The following is a 22,657-nucleotide window of genomic DNA, read 5'->3' as shown; positions in this document are numbered from 1 at the left end:
ACATTTTCCTTCATACAGATCCTACAGAGTTCTTGGTAAATTTATTCCCATTTTTCCATTTTTTGTCATTATTTAAAGGTATTATTTTTTAATGTGTTTTATAATTGGCTATTTTGTCTGGTTTGGGTATACCTATTTTATAACCAACCACGTTGAATTATTATTGCCCTAATAATGTTTTTCAGTTGATTCTCCTAAGTTTTAAATGCCCATTCCCTGGTGGCTCAGATGGCAAAGAATCCACCTGAGACTCGGGAGACCCGTGTTTGATCCTTAGGGAAGGAAGATCCCCTGGAGAAAGAAATGGCAACTCACTCTAGTATTCCTGCCTGGAGAATTTCATAGACAAAGGAGTCTGGCGGGCTACAGCCCATGGGGTCACATAGAGTCAGACATGACTGAGCAACTAACACTTTGTATGAAATGACAATATTGTCCCTATCAACTAATATTTATAACTCATGTTTCTCTTCTGTCTTGCTGGCTAAAATTTCCAAAACATTATGTATCATTATTGGTCCTTATCTTAACCCTAACATCCTTCTATCGTCCCTGACTTTAAAGGAAATGTATATCAATTATATATATATAGTGTTTGCATACATATAGTGTTTGCAACTGCAAATAAAAGAACACACAACTACAAGTGACTTAAACAATAAGGAAACTGTTGGCCAGCATTATATGAAGTCTGGAGTCAGGCCAGTTCCAGAGCTGATTAATGCAGTTGCCCAACAATGCACGGACCCAAGTCCATTTTCCTGTGACCCTCCAAACTCTCCCCTCATGACTGCATCCCCAAGTGGCTGCAGCAAATCTAAGCATCGCAGTCTTACAAATGATTTCCAGGTCCAGGATAGGCAAAGTCTTATTTTAAAAAACCCATTTTTCATCGCAGTACTCTTCACAACAGCCAAGACATGGGAGCAACCTAAACATCCATTGACAGAGGATTGGATAAAGAAGATGTAGAACATACATACAATGGAATATCACTAGGCCATCAAAAAGCATGAAATAATGCCATCTGTAGCAACACGGATGGACCAGAGATAGTCATACTGACTGAAGAAAGTCAGACAGAGAAGGAGAAATATTGTATGATATTCTTTAGGTGTGGACTCTAAAAAGTAATGCTGCAAATGAACTTACAAAACAGAAACAGACTCACAATTGTATATATAGTGATTTGGGTATACCTATTTTGTAACCAAACACATTGAATTATTATTGTTCTCTACTTAAAGAACAAACTTACAGTTGCCAGGGGAAAGGATGGGAGGAAGGGATAGTTAGGGAGTTTGGGATTGACATGTACATACATGGTACACATCTTGGTCCACTTCCCCACCTTTCTCGCCCCTAAGCAACTAGTCATCTACCCCACTGCTCCTACCAAATATATCTGCTTATAGTTGCCAGGGGAAAGGATGGGGGGAAAGGATAGTTACGAAGTTTGAGATTGACATGTACACATTGCTATATTTTAAATGGATAACCAATAGGGATCTACTGCACAGCATATAGAACTCTGCTCAATGTTATATGACAGGCTGAATGGGAGGGGAGTTTAAGGGAGAATCTCTCATGGATACATGTATGTCTGAGTCCCTTCACTGTTCTCTTGAAACTATCACAACAGTGTTTGTTAGTCAGCTGCTTTTCTGTTTCTAGTGCTTATTTTGGGCTTCCTGAGGGCAGAACCTATACCTTGTAAACCTACCTACATACACCCAGTTGCCCCAGATCCATAATGGGCTTTCCAATTGTTTGAAAAAATGATGCTGGTGTTGAATGTGTTAAACATTTTATGCATGTATTTGTAACATGGCAAGCACTGTGCAAAGTACTTTATATGAAATGTATTTTTATTTTATTTTATTCAAGTATAGTTGATTTACAATGTTAACTTCTGCTGTACTATAATACATTTTAAAAATTCTTACAATATCCCTAGGTGTACTATTATTATCTGCATTTAACAGGTGTGAGAAAAGCCTAGAGAATTTACATAACTTGCCCCAAGTTGCAAAGCTATTAAGCTGCAGGGCCGGGACTCAAATCCGGAGTCCGATTCCTGATGCAACCTCTAACCATTCTGCTTCCTGTGACTCAAAACAAATGAGATAAGCCCAACTTATGTCATGGTCACCTCACACGTAGGTTACTCTCCGTGGACCTGCTAAAAATCTTCTGGCTGAATTCACTGCCAAGGTGTCATCTGGAGAAGCCTAACCAGATGCCAGAGGCCATCATTATTCATTGACATTCCCTGATTCTAGAAGGACTGAGAACAAGTTGGATATTTCCTACCCCACTTCACCATATTTTCCAGGACTCAGTCCTCTCACATAGCCCTCCCTGCATCTACACGCTGGGATCACTTGGCCAGGTTCTCAGGAATCTCAACACACCTCAAAAAGAATGAAACCAAGCGTGGCTGTGTCCATGCCAGATCCCCTCTCCTTTTATTACAGCCCCAAAGCCTTTAAAAGCCTAGACTCTATTAATGCTAGTTTATAGCAGGAATTTCTACTCATTATTACCTGAGAAAGGAAGAGTCAATTTCATACACTTGATTTCAAAGATTTTATACAATGAAGCCAGAGTCTATTACAGTCATATTGGCTAATTACTGTGAAGTGCAACAGTCTGAAGAAAAAACTATCCAAGCTTAACAGGCAGTACCCAATAGAGAACCTGGAGACATGGGAATAGTTTTTGTCACTGAACTGTAATTTGCAGACCTGATGAATAAAGCTTCTCTTCTAGCTTGCTCTGTTCCCTGAATGCCATTGAACTGCCGTGGGCCTTATCTCCCAAAGTCTGTAAGAAAGGGACCACAAGAGCCAGAAAACACTCACTAAAGCTAATCAATATTTAGAAACTGAAAAGAAAAAATAGATGTCAGCATAGACAAAGGAAAAAAGCTTTTTTCCTGTGCCCCCAAGACCTAGTTCTAGGCTAATACCTCTCAGTTTCTGGGATGCTCTGGGATTTAACAGCCACATGAGATACTCAGGCTACTTGGCTAATAAAGAATAGCTCAGTCCTTCCTTGTGTCCCAGAGCAGATCAGCCACGGGCAGAACTCTCTCCCACAGCAGAGAGGCCAATGTGAGTCTACTGCCAAGACTGATGCAACTCCCATCATTCCCAGCTCTTCTTAGGTCACGGAAACCCCCGTATCATCTGCTGACTACACCAAGAGGCAACCCTGGCACTTCATCTGATGCCCCTGGATTAGAGGGAGAATCTTTCTCTTTCATACACTTCTCCAAAGTCAACTTAGAATGTTTTCAGATGACTTCATCCTGCAGATACCCGAGTGCCCACAATGTGCCACAGAAGACAGGTGCTGAGGAAATCCAAGCGATGGATAATGCTAACCAGGAGCGAGCTTTCCGGTACCACAATGTAACACAACGTCCTCCACCCTGCCTCCCTGCTAGTCAGTCACTGGTGAAGCTGCCCAACAGGCTGTGCCTTTTGAATCCGTGGAACAAAACCGTGAATATAACTGCGGTACCTTCACTGTGACTTGTCACCAATAAAAACTCACTCGTGTGTCATTTACCTGGCCTGTGCTTATAAAGAGGTTTATGATCTGTTGTGTTAATGAACCACTTTAAAGTCTGAGGGGAGAGAGAAAAGCAATAATTAAAGGCCATTTCACTATCTCAGAACTCCTTTCCGCTTCTTCCCACTGAACTTTATAAGACCCTGTGCAAAGCGTCCAACTCTTCGCAATGCTACGGACTGTAGCCTGCCAGGGCTAAAGTCCTGTCTGTGGGGTTCCACAGGCAAGAATACTGGAGTGAGTTGCCGTGTCCTCCTCCAGGGGATCTTCCTGGCCCAGGAATGAAACTCACGTCTCTTATGTCTCTTTCATTAGCAGGCAAGTTTTTCACCACTAGTGCCACCTAGGAAGCCTTTCCAAGACCCTGAAAGTGAAAGCATTAGTCGCTCAGTCGCACCCGACTCTTTGTGACCCCCTGGACTGTAGCCCGCCAGGTTCCTCTGTCCACGGGATTCTTCAGGCAAGAATACTGGAGTGGGTTGCCATTCCTTTCTCCAGGGGATCTTCCCAACCCAGGAATCGAACCCAGGTCTCCTTCATTGTAAGCAGACTCTTTACTGTCTGAGTTACCGGAGAAGCCCTTCTAAGATCTTATGTGGGTTCACATAAGGCCAACATTAGTCCCACAGGTTCCTGAGACATGGGTTTTACAATTTCTTTGGAGTCACTGCACTTTCTTAAGGTTTCATTCGCCAGTATCACAGTCTTTCCTCTAACAGACTAAAAACACTAAATATAAAACAAGACCCCTGTCCATTCAGTGCACAGTGAAGCTGCGGATCCACACAGGCTAATTCTAAGAATATACCCATCACTGAATTATGTGATAGGCATTATGAGGCATCCACATCAGACCAACCTGAGTTTGAAATAAGGCTCCATCATTTTCAACAAGTTTCATAACCTATGCCTCAGTTTCCACATCTGTAAAATTAGAATAATTATATCGTATATAACACAAAAAGCAACCACAGTAATAAGACTAGACTTTCATAATAATCAGCCCAGTGTCTCACACGTGGCAAGTGGTCTCAAAGGGCAGTAGATATTAAAACTGATATCATTATTATACGAATTATGTTGCAGATTGCTGTCAGGTGTATCCATGCGTTTGTGTGACTTGGAACTTGGTACCCTGACTACATCACCTCCGGGTGCAGCAAAGCTGAGGACCAAATCTCTGCCCTGACCAAAGCCTGAGTCACCAGCCTGCACCACTTGCCTGCAAGCCCCTGGCTCAGCACCTGGCACAAGCAGCTGCCAAAAGCTAAACCTCTGCTCAGCTTCCAATGGTGCCATGAATATCCACCACGTATTCCACCTGCTCAGGGGTCACACACTCCTCAACCTCACTGGTGCACATCAGACTTCAGAGGCCTGCAGGCTGCCCCTTACAGCTTTCCTGTGCATAATATGACGTGTCCATGACATCTCCTCTGTCTCTGTTTGATATCAAGGCTATGCCAGCCTGAGGCATGACCACAGTGAGAATCGGCTCTGAGCCCCTACCCAGTGCTGCTATTTCTGGGAAGTCCTAGAGCTCCTTCCCTTCCCCACATTTCCCAGTGGCTGCTCTCACAGCTGCGGTGGCTCCTGTCATTTTCAGCAACTCATTCCTCAGTGACAATTAGCCCTTTCAGCCCCCCACTGTCACCCCTAGAGCTCAGCTTCTCTGCTCTCAGGATCCCTTTCCTCAACTGATCAGAGCTCCTTTCAGCATCTCATCTTCTTCCAATCTCTACACAGACACCAATGTCATCGAACTCTACAAAGAGTAGCAGAGCAAGTGTTTAACTCATCCCAGTTAAAATGTGAAAGATAAATAGCTGTCAATCACAGAGTTGGTGGAGCAAAGATGGGGGTTGGGATTCCCAAGCAGAAGAACCCACAGCCTGCGCTATTCAGGCTTCGGGCTGGACAGTAGCTCTTGTGTTCACCACTGCGTCCAGGGCCATAGCATTGCTCCTATCACCTAGCAGGTATTTCAGAAATGAACAACAGGCCTAAGTCGGCTAGCAACTAGCAACTGCGATTTGTTATAGTTTCTCAGCATGCAGAACACATGCATCTGAATTATGGGAGGGCATATGAGTATGGATCAGTGGGACCCTGGTTCAACTAATGAATGAGAACCCGCATATGAAAATCCCTCTAATCAATCTTATGCAGTCCTATGGACTGCGCTAGAGCAGCAAACTTCACACTTCTAGTGCTCATACCTTTAAAGAAATACATTCTGCGCACACACTCATACACAATACAGTATGTACACAGCAATATTTTTCTACAACATTCTAATACATTTTTTTCCCAAAGCTGATTGCAACCCATTTAACTCACTCCACCATGCATTACAACGTGAAAAACACTGGGTAAGTGTCTCGAGAGGGAGTGGGGTGGTGACTGCTGATATTGTAAAGAAGTGGGAAATGTTTAAATAAATCAGAGAAGCCCTTGCTAAATTAAAGAGTCTGGTTACATGTTGTAAATCATGAGAATTCATCCATCTCATTAACAATTAGATATGAGGAAAAACAAAACCTAGGTCCTGTTGTTGTAGAGATTAAAGTCTCCTTTGGGGAAGGAGTAGGGAGACAAATTATCTGTCAACAGTAGGGACTGGAGAAGTTAGGCAGAGGGGACAGCGCAGGGTGAGCCCCAGCCTAAAATATTTTAAAAGAAGTTCAGTAACAAATGGTTTCAGACAAGGAATATAGTAGTCCCCCTTTCTCCACAGTTTCCATTTCTGTGATTTCAGTTACCCATAGTCTGAAAATATTAAGTGGAACATTCCAGAAATAAACAATTCCTAAGTTTTAAATCCAGCACCCTTCTGAGTAGCATGATGAAATCTCGCCATCCTGCTCCATCCTGCCGAGGCCTGAATCATTCCCTGTCCAGTGTTATCCTGTCCCTCAGTCACTTAGTCGCCACCTCTTTATCAAATCAACTGTCACATTATCGCTGTGTTTGTGTTCAAGTAACCCTTCTATTTAAGAATGGCCCCACAAGGCAAGACTAGTCATGCTGGTCTTTCACACGTGCTAAAGGAAGCCATAAAGTGCTTCCTTTAAGTGAGAAGATGAAAGTCCTCAACTTAATAAGGAAGAAAAAAACCTCCTGTATGCAGAGGTTACTACAATCTATAGTAAGAACAAATCTTCTATCTCTGAAATTGTGAAGAAGGAAAAAGAAATTCAGGCTAGTTTTGCTCTTGCACCTCAGATTGCAAAAGTTATGGCCACAGTGCATGATGAATCCTTCATTATGATGGAAAAAGCAATAAATTTGTACAACAAGATGTTTTGAGAGAGAGAGAGACCACATTCACATAACCTTTATTATAATATATTGTTATAATTTTTCTATCTTTTATGATCTATTATAGTTAATCCTTATTTGCCTAATTTATAAATTAAACTTTATCATAGGTAGGTATGTATAGGAAAAAGGGTAGTACTACTAGGCTGTTTCAAGCATTAACGAGGGGTCTTGGAATGCATCCCCCAGTGGATAAGGGGAATTACAGTAGTTACCTTAGTCCTGGTTCCAAAGTCCTCCTTTCTTTGGAAGGAGAGATAAGTTATATCGACCTTATCTTGAAGGAAATTACTATAACAATTATAAAGTTCTAGAAGCTTTTCAGAATAAGGAATGACATGAAGGTAAGTAGAAAATAGAAGATAAGACCAGAGTCCCCATCCCTCAAGGTGTTGAAGAGAAGGCATTCCTAGCAATACCAGAGTAACCTTACTAGGGAATTTGCCCTCATGGTGTATGGAGCTGGTCCAACTATGAAGTAATGTCTTGGGCATATTACATTTTAACAGCTTTATTGAGGTATAATGCACTTATGTTACCACCATCCAATTTTAGAATGTATCTCTTCAAAAAGATCCCGCACACCCATTTGCAGTTACTCTCTGCTTTCTTCTCCAGAGCTAACCAACCAGTAATCTACTTTCTGTCTCTCCAGATTCACCTTTTCTGGGCATTTCATATAAATGAAATTATACAGCATGCAGTCCTTTGTGTTTGGCTTCTTTCACATCCATGTCATGGCATGAAGCAGTATTTCATTCCTTCTTACTGTCCCAAAGTATTCCATCATCTTCCACCATGCTTTGTCTACCTATTCATCAGTTGCTAGACATTTGAGTTATTTCTACTTTGGGCTATTATGAATAATGCTGCTATATACAAGTTTTTGCCTGGACAGATGTTTTCCTTTCTCTTGGGTGGCTATTCAGAAATGGAATTGCTAGGTCATATAATAAATTTATGTTTAACTTTTTCACAAACAGCCAAACTGTTTTCCACATGACTTAACATTTTACATTCCCACCAGCAACGTACAAGCATTCCAGTTTTTCTACATTCTTAAGTATAGTCTAAAATCCAGACTCACATTTATTACGGCACATGGCCTGAATAAGATTGGAACTAGCATGTCTGTGAACTAGGGAGTTCCTGCAGCCTTATAATTCATTTGCATTCCAAAATTCATGAGAATTTAGAAAAGAAATGATCAAAGATGTTCATTTGAAACATGCCTGAAATCATTTAGTATCAAAACTCAATATCAAAAAACCCATATAGACACAGAACATTTGACCAAAATATTTATCAAAGGAGAGTTATCAAAGAACCATGACAAATAAGAATGTGTTCTGGGAGGACAAAATCTTAACTGTGAACCCAACAAACCAGCAGAAACTTGCAGAAGGCAGCAACCACAGCCAGGAATACAAAAGAAGGTCAGGGAACTATTTCTTTAAATCCGATGCAATGTACTATATCAGGTGATGGGCTACAAAGAGGAGACTCTGCTTCCAGAAAAGAAAAGAAACAGACCTGGCCTCAAGGGGACACAGAATAGTCACAGGAAAGGGCCTGCTGCTTTGAGAACATCAGGTACCTTTTACAAACAGACTCACAAATTCAAAGAGGGGATCGGCACCCAGAGTACTGGCAAGAGCTCTGGTTCAGAGATTTCAGAGGGACACAAGCTCCGAGACCCTTTCTTTCCACAAGCACATTTCCAATCTAGAAGATAACTCCCCTGTCTGGGGCGTGGATCTGTGTCTCTCTAGTATTTTACTCTAAGTGTCATATAAATTTCACTGAATGTCTACAATCGCCTCTCTGCACCTCCAGTTTTCCTTCTTTGGCGTGCGTGATAAATTCACTTCAGTCATGACTCTTTGTGACCCTATGGACTGTAGCCCACCAGGCTCCTCTGTCCATGGGATTCTCCAGGCAAGAATACGGGAGTGGATTGCCATGCCCTCCTCCAGGGGATCTTTCCGACCCAGGGATTGAACCCACCCACGCCTCTTATGTTTCCTGCACTGTGAGGCGGGTTCTTTACCTTTTCTGTTCCTAGAGATGAAAACCTAGTAGGACCCATGCTAATTACCGACTAGCACTCTTTCTGGTGCGATCAGCCAAGTGGAGGTTTAGGTACCCAGCTGGTCAGGTTCCAGGAGATTTCCCCTGCTACTTTTCAGTCACTTAAGGAAAACAAAGGAGTAACTAAGACTGGGTTACCATGATTTTAAAGCAACCCTATCCCTCCTCTCTTTACCCCTGCCAAAATGTGTAGACTTCTGTATTTCACACTTTTACATCTGTTCTTCTCCAAAAATAAAAGCTGTTTATATTCAAGAAATGATGACTACAATACCAGCACGAGTTACATCTTTAAAATACTCACAGAGAGAGCATACATACATATTGTTCAAACCAAAGAGTGCATGCAGTGTCTCTTCCCAGAACAGCATCTGGATATAAAACTGCAGGAGAGCTCAGCAGTGCTTTTATTTATCTGTTCGCATGGAAAGAAAATTGTATTCTCTCTCACTGGTGCTAGAGCCACCACTTGAAAGAAGAAAGAAGAGGGAGTGGCCTTTTCAGAACAGCAAACACTTGACTTTGACCTTAGGAAATTTAAGACTACCCAATCTCTGGCCTCAAAGAGAGTCTTAGGAGTTCCAATAGAAAACCACAGTACTCCCAAACTCAAAGGGCCCTTTCAATCATGCAAATGGCTGCAAAAGAGCCATTTCAAATTCATAGTTACTTCAGAGCCTGAGATACCACCAGTACTAGAAACAGCGCTGTCCCAAACTTGATCCCAAACAGAACCTCTTGAATAACGCAATTAATTCACTCCCCCATCCACAGAGCAATTAACATTTCTGATCTAAATGCTACACAATTACCTGATATTTTAATAATATTAAAACACCTTCTGAGACAGTTGAGTATGCCCCCTTAACTGTCAATATTGCAGAAAACTCAGTCACCTTCATCCAGATATTTTTAATATCCAGTCTACCGATTATTATATAATCATCTCTTTTTCCTTTAAAATAAGTCTTCCAAGAGGGGTCTTTGAAGTCAATTTTTCAAAAGCATCTTCCCCAACAGTGAGTATGAAATAAAATTTTGATACATGCTCACTATCGAGTTGTGTACAAAGCTGCCTTAACTACCATAATCGTCATCAACCTTCCCCCAAATAAAAAGACATGCAATATAAACTGTGTTATCTAAGAACTGTAGATTAAATAACACCATAGGGCATCTTTGTGGCTAGGTAAGAGATGTTACAAGGAATGTCTATGGGATTTCTCGATAAGGAAACTCTAACCTGTCTAGATTCCAAACATCCATTCCACTTTCCAAGTCTCAAAATATAAACAACCCAAAGATTTCAGACTGCAAACAAAAGAAGGACTGAAAGAGACTATGAATACAATTCTTTTTTTTTTTTCCAGCTTCTAGGCAAATGTCAGCACCTTCTGGGGCTATAAACTGAATCCCTACAGATCTATAGGGAAAAACAAGGAATGAACGCCAAAAGGATGCATCTTTTTGATTACGGGTGGTAGAAGGGACTTCTTCTGCCCCATGAACATACTTGCTAACAACAATAAATGACAATTCAAACAACCCTCCAAGATTATCAGTTGAAATGTCATCAGTTGATACTTTATACTATTTTAAGTATCCCCTTTCTAACAAACACTTCATACAAATATAATACAGTATTAGTGTGAAAGGTTTTTTTTTATTCAATTGGTGTTAAGTTTTAAAGTTCATATTCCTAAAAGTATGTGCTTTCCACAATTCGAAGTCATAAGCCTTAAAAAAAAGTTGCAGTTACCTTATGTAAATCACTATTTCCTACTCTGCAACATTTTCAGGCAAACTCAAATTTCTGTGGATATATTCTGTGTTCTTCCAAAGAGACTTGCTTTTAGTAAGTCATTTTTATGATTTACGTATACTTCTCCCATTCATTAGAGGATAAGATGAATGAGGACAGCATTCTCTTGCGTCTTCATCACCATGTCCTCCACACAGTAAACAGTGGATGCTCAATAAATATCAATATTAAATGAATGAATAAGCCAACATGAAAAAAGAAGGAAACTGTCTTCAAAACATTTAGGCCAGTGGTAACTTTGCATCAAAATTACCTGAAGGGCTTCTTACCCACCCCCCACTCCCACCCCCGCCCCACCCTGCCCCAGAGTTTCCAGTTCCCACCTCCAGAGTAGGTCAGAGAGGCAGGACCTGAGATGATCCTGAAGCTGTTGAAACGAGGATCTCACTTTGAGAACCACTGATTAGGCAATTAACCTATCAACCAGCTCTTAGAAAATCACAATGCACAGGGCAGCATTTACTGAGACTCCACCAGCTGCAGAATTCTCTAGCATCTACTGGATAAGCCACACTGGTCCCTGCTCCAAACACTCAAAATTGCCAACACAGGACACATATGCAAGGGGACAACACACAGACATGTGCCCAAAACAGCAAGAAGTCATTACTGCGGTGAGATTCAAGATGTTTCATTTCTCCAGTGCGTTTCTTTATGATGTATCCTACCGTGCAGTTTAATGTATTTTTTTCTCAGATGGAAATTACTAAACCACAATGCATAGCCATTCTCCCTCACACTATCCCACTTCATTGCACTTACTAATGAGAATTTCATCTGAGACCAGAGCATGAAATGTAGTGAAAGAGCCCATTTTAAAGCTTATTTATATCGTGAATGTTTTACGGTCTGTAAGGACCAGAGCGATGATCAACAGTCCTCAGTGGTCAGATATCAAGCAGAAGCACTGATAAAGTACTGATACAATCTGACTTTGCTATGAGGCTGAACAAACAGATGCACAAAAACAATCCAACGGAACCCCAATCTAACTCACCAATTAGCGTATAGGTTTCTAAAGCCTAGCAAGCATTAACTTTAAATGCATACGTTTCTCATGACCCTGTTCTGGATTTAAGTACATTTATATCCATATTATAATCAGAGAGGGTACTTAATTAGATAATGTTTGCAAGTACTTTGAAGATATAAAGTGCTCTATAAATGCTAAATATTATTATTTAAATACAGTTAGCAATTACTGCTTACAATCTATTCCACCCACCACACTGCTATAATTTGATTACAGGCTGCTTAAAAAAAAAAAAATACCTAGAAGTAAAAATGATGAAACCATGTGCATGTGAAGCTCAGATTTTTACCCTAGGTATAAATAATTTATAGGCATTTTAAATGGAGGATTATGTTATAAAATTTAGTAAAGAGAGACTGTTAGCCTCCATAAGACTGAGAACCACAAGGTTATGTTGGTTTTCATAGTTTCTTATAAACCAGGTGGAGAGTACACGGTGGGTGAAACACAGGACTCTACACTTTTGGCTGCCAGTTCCATCTTCCATTTTCTCCACTGTAATCTTAAAATATCTTTATCCATGTAAAAAAATGTCTAAGTCCAGATGTTGATAATTATCTGGTAGATAAAAGCTTGAGAATGGCTCCTGTTCTAACATGTCTTCCCATCTTGCCATCTTCTATAATAATTGCAAACTCCGTGGTCTTCACTGCTTTCAAAAATGGAAACCTTTGAATCTGATTCCATATGCCTTCCAGACAAGTGGCAGATATCTCTCCAAAGAAAATGGCAAATTAAATGTAAACATACCTTACACAAAATGTAAAAGAAAATCACTACTAACCCCCAAGTGGCTTGTACTTGATGCTTTTTAGACAAAAAAAGGAACATTTATTCTAAGCTAACCTTGGTTACTTTAAAAAAAAGAAAATCACAAGGAAGAAATATTTTGGAAATAGCACTACAAACACAGCTATGCTCATCAAAGAGATCGTGTGCCTGAAACGAAAGGCTTCTGGATAATCTGTGAACCCAAGGAGATAACACATCAGATAAATCTGATGTCATGACAAGGTCCACGAGTCAAATGCTGGCCACATGAGTTAATATGGGCTTTGGCTTTGGGGCAGATCAGTTGTAAGCTTGGCCATTTAGAGGCTTTATGACCTCTGAAAAATGAATTGATTTTTTCCAAGCCTCATCTGTTCATTTGTACACTTACCTCACAGGAAACTGGGGGATAATTTGACAACATCAGGAGCCTTAAAGATCATTTGTAACTTTCACTGTAAATTGCACTTCTAAGAAGTTATTCTAAGGAAACAGAGATGTCTAGAAATACTTACATATTAATATAAGGATAAATAACTCTAATGCATAACATATTAAAATACTGTGTACAAGGACATAAATTTGGATGTTTGATTTTCAAAGTACTACTTACAAAAGCTGAAAAGTTTAAAATAACCAAAAGTTTCAATAGGAATTGATTAAATATTTTATGATGTATCCTCACAGTAAAATGCTAAGTAGTCCTTAAAACATGATTAGAAGTTTGAACACTCACTGAATATTTGAAGTAATTAAAAATTATATTCTAATTTTTTAGACATGATAACAGTATTGCAGTTATGCATTTTAAGAATATTTATCTTCTGGAAATACATACTGAAATATTTATAAATAAAAGGGCATAATGCTTCAAAATAAGATGGGGGAGGAAGTGGATAGGATGAAGACTAAATAAGATTGGATATATGTGGATGACAATGAGTGGGGGCTCACTGTACTATCTGCCTAATTTTTAAATAACAATCTTACTTAGACTTAATTCATACTCCATAAATTCACCCTTTTGAAGTATCCAAGTGGTTTTTAGTGTATGTGTAGAGTTGAACAACCATCACCACTATCTAATATCTAATATTAGGACATTAGCAGTCACTTCCCACCCTCCTTTTCCTCCAGCTTCAGCAACCACTAATCTACTTTCTGTATCTATGGATTTGTCTGTACTGGACATCTCATATAAATGGAATCATATAACATGTAGCCTTTTGTGTCTGGTTTCTTTCGCTTAGCGTAATGTTCATCCATGTTACAGCCTGAATCAACACTTCCTTTCATTACCAAATAATGCCATCTTATGGATATAATGCATTTCATTTATTTATTCATCAATTAATGGATGTTTAGGTTGTTTCAATTCTTTGACTACTATGAATAACGCTACTAAAAACAAGTTTTTGTGTGGATATATGTTTTCAGTTCTCTTTGGTATATACCTAGGAGTATAGCAGGGCCATATGTAACACTCTATTTAACATTTTAAAGAACTGCCAATCCATTTTCCAAAGGAGTTGCACCATTTTACATTCCCACAAGCAACGTATGCGCATTCCATACATAAGTATTTACAGAAACTTTTACATAAGTTTTAAATTCAACATAATTTTTTAAATAATGGTATAGAAAAAAATTAATAGTGTGCAAAAAGGCTGATTATTTTTTAAAAGTTGCAGGTAATATATACAATATGATCTTAATTTTTAAAAACTACCTATTTAGCTATGCATAGGGGAAAACTGGGGCTTTCTGGGTGGCGCTGAGTGGGAAAGAATCCTCCTGCCAATGAAGGAGACACAGGTTTGATCCCTGGGCCGGGAAGATTCCCTGAAGGAGGAAATGGCAATCCACTCCAGTATTCTTGCCTGGAAAATCCCATGGACAGAGCCCAGTGGGCTACGGTCCATGGAGTTGTAAAAAGTCAAACATAACTGAGCATGCACAGGAAAAAACTAGGCTATGTACTAAAACATACATGTAGTTAACACTGGGAATCATGAATGACTTTTGCTTTTTTTTCCATTTTCCAAGTTTTCTGCAATGATCACATGCTTTTAAAATGAGAACGGTGAAAACCTTTTCTTTTAATATTTATTTAAATCTTCTGGCCAAGCTGCACGGCATGTGGGATCTGAGCTCCCCAGGCCAGGGATCGAACCCCACCCCCCTGAGTGGCAGCGTGGAGTCTTAACCACTGGATCTCCAAGAAAACCCCCTTTTTAAGAAACGCTTTTTTTTTTTTTTAATATGGAACGCTTCACAAATTTGCGTGTCATCTTCGCGCAGGGCCCATGCTAATCTTCTCTGTATCGTTCCAGTTTCAGTATATGTGCTACCGAAGCGAGCACTAAGAAACGCTAAAACAAACTTTTAACAATTTAGCAGGCTTTGCTCCATTAACAGCCTACATTATCCAGACGTTGGAGGCCCAGAGGTCATCCAAGTGGGGTTCCTAAGAAAATCAAAAGTACACACTGCCTTAATGAAGCTTGCTGTCTAATAGTAAATAAAATCCAAGAGAGAAAACAGTGATCTAAAAAAAACAAAAACAAAAACAGGTATAAGGTCAGTTCAAAGAGGATTTACAAGTCAGAGGGATCATTTCTATCTGAAAGAATCAGGGAAAACTTTGTGGAAAAGGTGGCATTGGAATGTCGGATGTTGGGGTAGCAGGTACAGAAAAAAAGAATAAAGTAGGCAATTGCTTTCAGAAATAGCAATAACCTCAGATATGCAGATGACACCACCCTAATGGCAGAAAGTCAAGAGGAACTAGAGAGCCTCTAGATGAGGGTGAAAGAGGAGAATGAAAAAGCTGACTTAAAATTCAGCATTTAGAAAACTAAGATCATGGCATCTAGTCCCATCACTTCATGGCAAACAGATACGGGAAAAGCAGGGACAGTGAGAGACTTTATTTTCTTGGGCTCCAAAATCACTGCAGATGGTGACTGCAGCCATGAAATTAAAAGATGCTTGCTCTTTGGATAAAAAGCTACGACCAACCTAGACAGCATATTAAAAAGCAGAGACATTACTTTGCCAACAAAGGTCCATCTAGTCAAAGATATGATTTTTCCAGTAGTCATGTATGGTTGTGAGAGTTGGATTGTAAAGAATGCTGAGAGCTAAAGAATTGATGTTTTTGAACTGTGGTCTTGGAGAAGACTCTTGAGAGTCCCTTGGATTGCAAGGAGATCAAACCAGTCCATCCTAAAGGAAATCAGTCCTGAAAATTCATCGGAAGGACTGATGCTGAAGCTAAAGCTCTAATACTTTGGCTACCTGATGCGAAGAACTGACTCACTGGAAAAGACCCTGATTCTGGGAAAGACTGAAAGCAGGAGAAGGTGACGACAGAGGATGAGATGGTTGGATGGCATCTCTGACTTGATGGACCTTAGTTTGAGCAAGCTCCAGAGTTGATGGAAGGGGAAGCCTGGCGTGCTGCAGTCCATGGGGTCGCAAAGAGTCGGACACAACTGAGCAACTGAACTGAAAATCACTGCAGTGACTGTAGCCATGAAATTAAAAGATGCTTGCTTCTTGGAAGCAAAGCTATGACCTAGACAGAGTATTAATAAGCAGAGACATCACTTTGCTGATAAAGGTCTGTAGAGTCAGAGTTATGGTTTTTCCAGTAGTTATGTACAGATATGAGAGTTGGACCCATAAAGATGGCTGAGTGCCAAAGAATTGATGCTTTTGAATTGTAGTGCTGGAGAAGACTCTTGAGAGTTCCCCGGACAGCAAGATCAGACCAGTCAATCCTAAAGGAAATCAACCCTGAATATTCACTGAAAGAACTGATGCTGAAGCTGAAGTTTCATACTTTGGTCACCTGATGCAAAGAGCCAACTCACTGGAAAAGACTCCAAAGCTGGGGAAAATTGAGGGCAGGAAGAAAAGGGGGCAACAGAGGATGAGATGGTTGGATAGCATCACTGACTCAAGAGATATGAGTTTCAGCATGCTCCTGGAGATAGCAAAGGAAAAGGAAGCCTAGTGTGCTGTACCCCATAGGGTTGTAAAGAGTCAGACATGACTTAGCGACAAAACAACAAACAGCAACCCCCTAAAGAGCATCCATGGGGAGAAGGAAGCTATGCCCTGTAGCAGGTGAAAAGGAATGGTTGTTAAACTGAAGGGCATGGTGATGTGCCCAGTTGAATTTTAACTGGTCTTGATGTAAAGAGTTTAGTCTTTGGTCTGTAGACTGTGAGGAGTCAGGGAAGGCCATGAATAAAAAATACTCAGACTGAAACTGTGATTTTAGGCCGACTAACATGGCTACAGTGTACAAGGGCGACTAGCCAGGAGAGGTAGAGAGAAAAGTGTGCTGCCCAGGAGACAGTAACTGCGGCAGGAGTACTGGAGACAAGGGGACCCATGCAATAGATATTAAGGGAAGATTTTTAAGATTGGGGTAAAATAAATGTTTTGAGAATTTCCAGGCACCCCCTTGAGACAAGTGGAGACAGCCTGGGTATGCGAAAAAAAAAAAAAAAAAAGTGGTTAGAGAATCATCTTTCTCTATAGGGAAATAAGCTTCCAACCAGAAGGGAAGAAATTATAAGCGGAATTCATCCAACATTTTCTATTTAAGTCCTCCCTCTCTCTCCACTAGGAACCTTATATTTATATGTGCAGAATAACATCTCATTCAAAAATATCACCCAGATTTTCTTGGAATTCTCAGCACACTGTTAGTTCAGGCTCTGTTCGCATAGAGCTACTTTCCCTACAGAAAAGGAAAAACCGATTGGAAAGCATCTTTCAGACACAGGACATCCCAAATTCTATGAGACACAGAGACTCAGCATGATTCTGTCCAGCTGGACATAGACGCCATGATCCGATCACGGTAGCTCAAAACTGGGTGAGTCTTAGTAACATTATCACTCAAAGAAGGAATGGTGTAGAACAAGAAAGGCACGGAAAATTAATTGCAGGCCAGAAAGAAGAAAGGGCCAACCGGCAAGACTCAAAATTACAAGATTATCAAAGAGCCCTACAGATAAGGGGGGAAACATGATCTACCCATGGAGGAAGAATGTTGGGTATTCTTTCAACAACAAAATGTTTCATAACCTCCTAACCTGCTAATTTGGCAAACAGCAAGCCATGACTTACATTAGCTTTTGTACAAAGATTAATCCAGCTAATAATGGACACTGAAAACGGTTATACATATTTCTCTGATGTTCTGAAAACTACCAATACACCCTACTTTATTATGAGGCAACATCATGGCAGAGAAAACACCTGTTTAATACCTCTAAAAAACAATACATGTATCTAATTAAAAAACTGTTATGCTACTGTCATTTTAAGATACTGTTACCTTACCAATTCATGCAACTTTACTAAATTCTCCTTTAAGACCAAATGTAAATAAATACTCTGGGATAATGAATTACCAATGGTCAAGATTTCTCTAACCAAAAGGTTTTAGATACAGGACTAGTGCTGTTATCATTTCAGGCTCAGCCTCCCTCCCCCACGCCACCCCCACACAAATTTTGAAAAGGCACAAGCACAATATGTTTTTATTTGAATAATGTTTCATCCATAAAGAGGAGAAAAAGATTTTTAAAAAAGAAAAGTTTTTAATGAAAGATGCTGATACTTGCTACTGGTTTAGAAATATACCAATCTCCAAAAGCTTCTGGGCTGAACTCACCTGAAGTAAAGGTCAAGCCAGGCCATCAGGGGATCGGCTATAGGCCATGAGAGGTCAATATAAGGCCACACTAGTACATTAAAAGGAAAAAGAACTCTCAATATTCCAATATCTTTTTCTCAGGATCCCTTTCTATTACATACAATCATTGGGATCAAATGCTGGTGGAATCAAGTTTCCCATAAAATTCTATTTAATCATGGAATAGCATATTTGTGTAACGCTTTACAGTTTTCAAAGCACTGCCATAAATACTTTATTGATGAAACCGGTGCATGAGGAAGGCAAGCAGTTGTGATCATTCTCATTTTTAGTTAATTATGGATACAGGACTCATCTAACGTCACAGAATTCAATAAGACATGAGCATAGAACCCAGTGCTCTGTCCACTTCACTCACTCACTCATTCAACTAATTGGGACTACGGACTCAGAAATGAACAAAACCTAGCCTCTGGCCCCACGGAGTGTTCAGTTTAGCGAGCAGGTAGAAAGAAAACCCTATATGGTTTATAACACAAGTGCAAAAAGTGTAGCAGGAAGAATGCAAGCAAGTCTTCCAGATAAGGTCAATTCTTAAATCTAGGTTTCGATGGAGAAAGAAATAGTTAGGACCAGAGGGAATGAGGGGTAAAGGAAAAAGACAAGCAGAGGTCATCCAATTCTGTTCAAAGAGAAAAGTGAGTGCGAGTCCTGGCAGAAACTTAGACTATGAAGTCAGCAGAGACCAATCTTGGCCTTGACTGCCTTACACTGTGGGCCAAGCTAAGGACGGCCAACGTGCTCAGATTCAGATATATGCTAATCTCCAAAAAGCTTTCTGGGCTGACCTCACCTCCTATGTAATAAAGCATACTGGTGGCACATTGCTTTTAATACTGTCATATCTTGAAGGAAGAATGACTCAAGCCTTACGTTTGAATGATTGTTTTCTGTTGCCTATGTATGTATACACACATTTCATACACCCACATGGATCATTTATATCCATAATACTATACAGAATATAAGTATCCACATACATCATACAAAACATATATAGAACTCTATACACCTTGCATGCAGATACATCTGAATAATGTGTATATCTAGAATGACCCCAAGAGATATGTTTAGATGGAAAAGGGTTACAGAGACAACCATCTGTCCTAGATGATTCAGTCATTTGCCTGCCGAGGAGAAACTGAAGGGAGGTTGGGCAAGATGAATTCCAAAGATACCTTAAGGTTCCATGGTTTAATGTTTTATGAACTCATCTGCATGAAGCAGTTTCTCTATTTTTGATAAATAAAACCCCATGACCCTAGTGAAATAATTTCTCTCTGCCTCTCTGCAGAAAATGTAGCCACAGACAGTGACTTACAGAAAGGAGCATTGAATGAGATAGTCAGGGAACCTAGATCCTCCCCAAACCACCCTTCTTTCCACCCCCATTCACTCCACCTCCAAACAGGAATGGAGCTGTATGACCTTGGGCAATGGACTTCACCTCTCTAGGCTTCAGCTTCCAGAGCATTAAATGAAAGGCGTGGTTAGGCGGCTAGGTGTTCTACAATTCTCTTCCAGCTCTAAATTTGTGAAGCCATTCCCTTCCCTCAAGACTTAGCTTATCTTTAGAGCTCTAAAAATCAAGACTAATCAAACCGGATTCAGATCACCTTTTTTCTAACCACCCTCTCTTTTCTGACTTCTTAAACCATCCAAATCTTGCATAATTTAAGTCATCAGGGCTGTCGCTGGGTGCTCTGGTCTAAATTATGCATTGTTGCTATTTGGGGAAAATTTAAGACTGGGTTCAATCTGGGATCACTGAGAACAATAAGCCCCTAAAGTGGGAAAGGATAAAGGCTTCTCCAGACAGGATCTGCTTTTAATGCATTGAGCACAGAGTTTACAAAAAGGGCATTGATTGTGTACATTAAAGAGCCACCAAAAGAGTAAGGGACTGGTGAGGCTGCAGCGAATTCTCCTGGATGCCACTGACCTTGGCTGCATTTCAGGGGTCAGGCATTCCCCAGGAAGTTCTCAGCAGGCAGGCTTTCCTGAGGATTTAGGAACAAATGAGACCTCTCATCTATACAGGAGCCCATCTCTCCTTATCTAGTAAGACAGAAAAAGATGGTCTGGCCTCTGATTTGAGGAGATTACCTCTGTAGCCTCTGGACTCAACTCTGGATCTGCCCAGCTCACCTACCACCAGACTGCTCGCAAACCCCAGCCCTCCAGAATGCAATTGTCCCCACGTCTACATTTAAATCCTCCAGCCAGCAGTTTCCCATCTTCTGAACGAGCTGGAAGCTGGAGCCCTCTCTCTTTCCATACCTCCTGCAGGCAGAAATACAGTGTCAAAGCACTGAAGCCCAAGCCAGGAAGAGAAATTTCAGTGAATTGTGCAAAAATATCTTCTCTTAAGGCTGATCTAAGGAGCACAGGTCTCCCATGTGTGAATCGCACTCCATGTCGGCCGTGAGCAAGGTGAGCCCGTGTGGTTGCTCGTAAGCCTGCGAGCTCTGTGCCTGGCATCTGAGAAAACCTTCCCCAGGAAAAAGCCCACAAGAAACACCTCTAGATCAAGCCCAACTTCAAATCACATCACAGCGCTATCCGTTAGAGAAGCCGATGCTGAGATTCCGGCTCAGGGAAATCTCAAGTCTTGCCCATTGTTCAGACTCCCCCTCCCCATCCCCTCCTCAGCTTTGCCACTCTCCCGTACCCAGAAGTCTGGGCCATCCATCCACCTGATTAACCCGCTGGCAGCAACTCCCAGCGCAGAAAGTAGGGCAAATGAACACACACAGTCTATAAAGCAGGAAGCCACACACTTGGCCAAAGCACCCACCCTGTTACCCAACCCCCCACCCCCACCCCAGCTGCCCAGGGGGGCGCGGGCTCTCACTGTGGCATTTCCGTGCCAGGGAAATAGACAGCTTACTGTAATAACGCATGAATGAGCTTTTGCTACCCAACTATCAAAAAAAAAAAAAAAAGCCATTTCCAATGGCATCTCTGTTTCTTCTCAGCCCCTTGACTGCCTCGAAGAAACCTCACCTACGAGATGGAAGGATTAAGGAGAAGAGGGTAAGGAGTTAAGAAAGAGGGGGGTAAACAGAGAGGGAGCATTAACAAGACTAAAGAAAAAGTACCACTCTGACCATAAAGGGAGTTCTTTAAAATAACCGTGGAGAAGGAGGCAATGTCAAGGAAAGTACTGAAGATTCAAGTACATAATCCCAAGATTTAGCATCCACCTAACAATGTACTCCTCGGGAGGGCGTGTGAACTTCCAAGCTTCACCCCTTCCTTGTCTGTGTTCAGAGCCACCATGAGTTCCGTCTCACCAACCCTCCTGGCCTCAAGTATATACAATCGCTTTGTTTTTTTTTTTGGGGGGGGGGGGTCAAGAGAGGAAAAAGCCCTTTCAAGATGGGTAGACAATCCTACTCAGACCCCCAGTGCCGCTGCCACCCCCACCCCGCACCCCTCACCCCCTTCCCGGCAGGCAGCATCTAATTAATATGGCAAGAAAGCTCAGCCCCCTTCCCCGAAGGAGTGTGTCGGGATTGGGGGGTGGGGGTGGGGAGGCGTCGAGGCGGCACCAGGATTCCTGGTATTCCGATCTCCAAACAACAGCAAAATGGATTCTGTATCAGCGATGTCTTAGTCAATACAATGAAACGGCGTCCGAGGCAATTCACGAGAGGGTAAATTAAACCCGGGGTGCTTTACAAAGGGCTGACCACAGATACAGACACACACAGAGACACACACACACACTCCCAGGAGTTCCGGTCTGATTGGGGAAAAGCAGAGAACAAACACATCCCTTTCACCTGCTTAACTTCATCCATAAAACTGAAATGTCACAGCCACAGAGTCAGAAAGCACAGGCAGGGCTGAGTTAAAACCATAAATAAAGGTGAGCGGCGGAGCGGCATTTCAGAGAGCACCGAGAGGCGGTCCGGGCGCGAACAGTAGGAAAGGGGGAAGGGGAGGCAATTGCCATCCACAAGGCTGGCACAGCAAGAGCTGCCCCTACCGTAGGGCGGCAGGTTCGGCTTCGTGGAGCCAGTCAGGCTCACAATGTCCTCCTGCAGGTTGATGGGAAACGTGAGGAGCCAGTGCCTTTATTCACGCTGCTGTTATTCTTTTTTACAGAAAAGGACAGTGGGGTCTAGAGCCTTGGCATCGGGGCTTATGCACACACACACTCTCACCCACACGCGCCTTTCATTTTAATGCTCTTACACCGGTCTAAGATGAAACTGGCATAAGCTCTAAGGGTTTTCGGGGGGAGGTCTGGCTCCCTCCAAAGGAGGACACGTACCGCACAATCTCTGCGGTG

The 22,657-nt window shown here is 41.4% G+C and overlaps 1 protein-coding gene and 1 non-coding gene across 8 annotated transcripts in view; both read right to left on the bottom strand.

The window, feature by feature from the left end:
• Positions 1-22,657, bottom strand: part of TNIK (TRAF2 and NCK interacting kinase) — a 389,309-nt gene that overhangs the window by 366,005 nt on the left and 647 nt on the right. The window lies entirely within an intron of this gene.
• Positions 14,874-14,980, bottom strand: LOC139034891 (U6 spliceosomal RNA). The gene has a single exon (XR_011487469.1). It is a non-coding gene; the product is annotated as a U6 spliceosomal RNA (small nuclear RNA).

Source organism: Odocoileus virginianus, chromosome 4 (genome assembly GCF_023699985.2).
Source record: "Odocoileus virginianus isolate 20LAN1187 ecotype Illinois chromosome 4, Ovbor_1.2, whole genome shotgun sequence".
NCBI lineage: Eukaryota > Metazoa > Chordata > Mammalia > Artiodactyla > Cervidae > Odocoileus > Odocoileus virginianus.
This window is presented reverse-complemented; position numbering and strand designations above follow the sequence as displayed.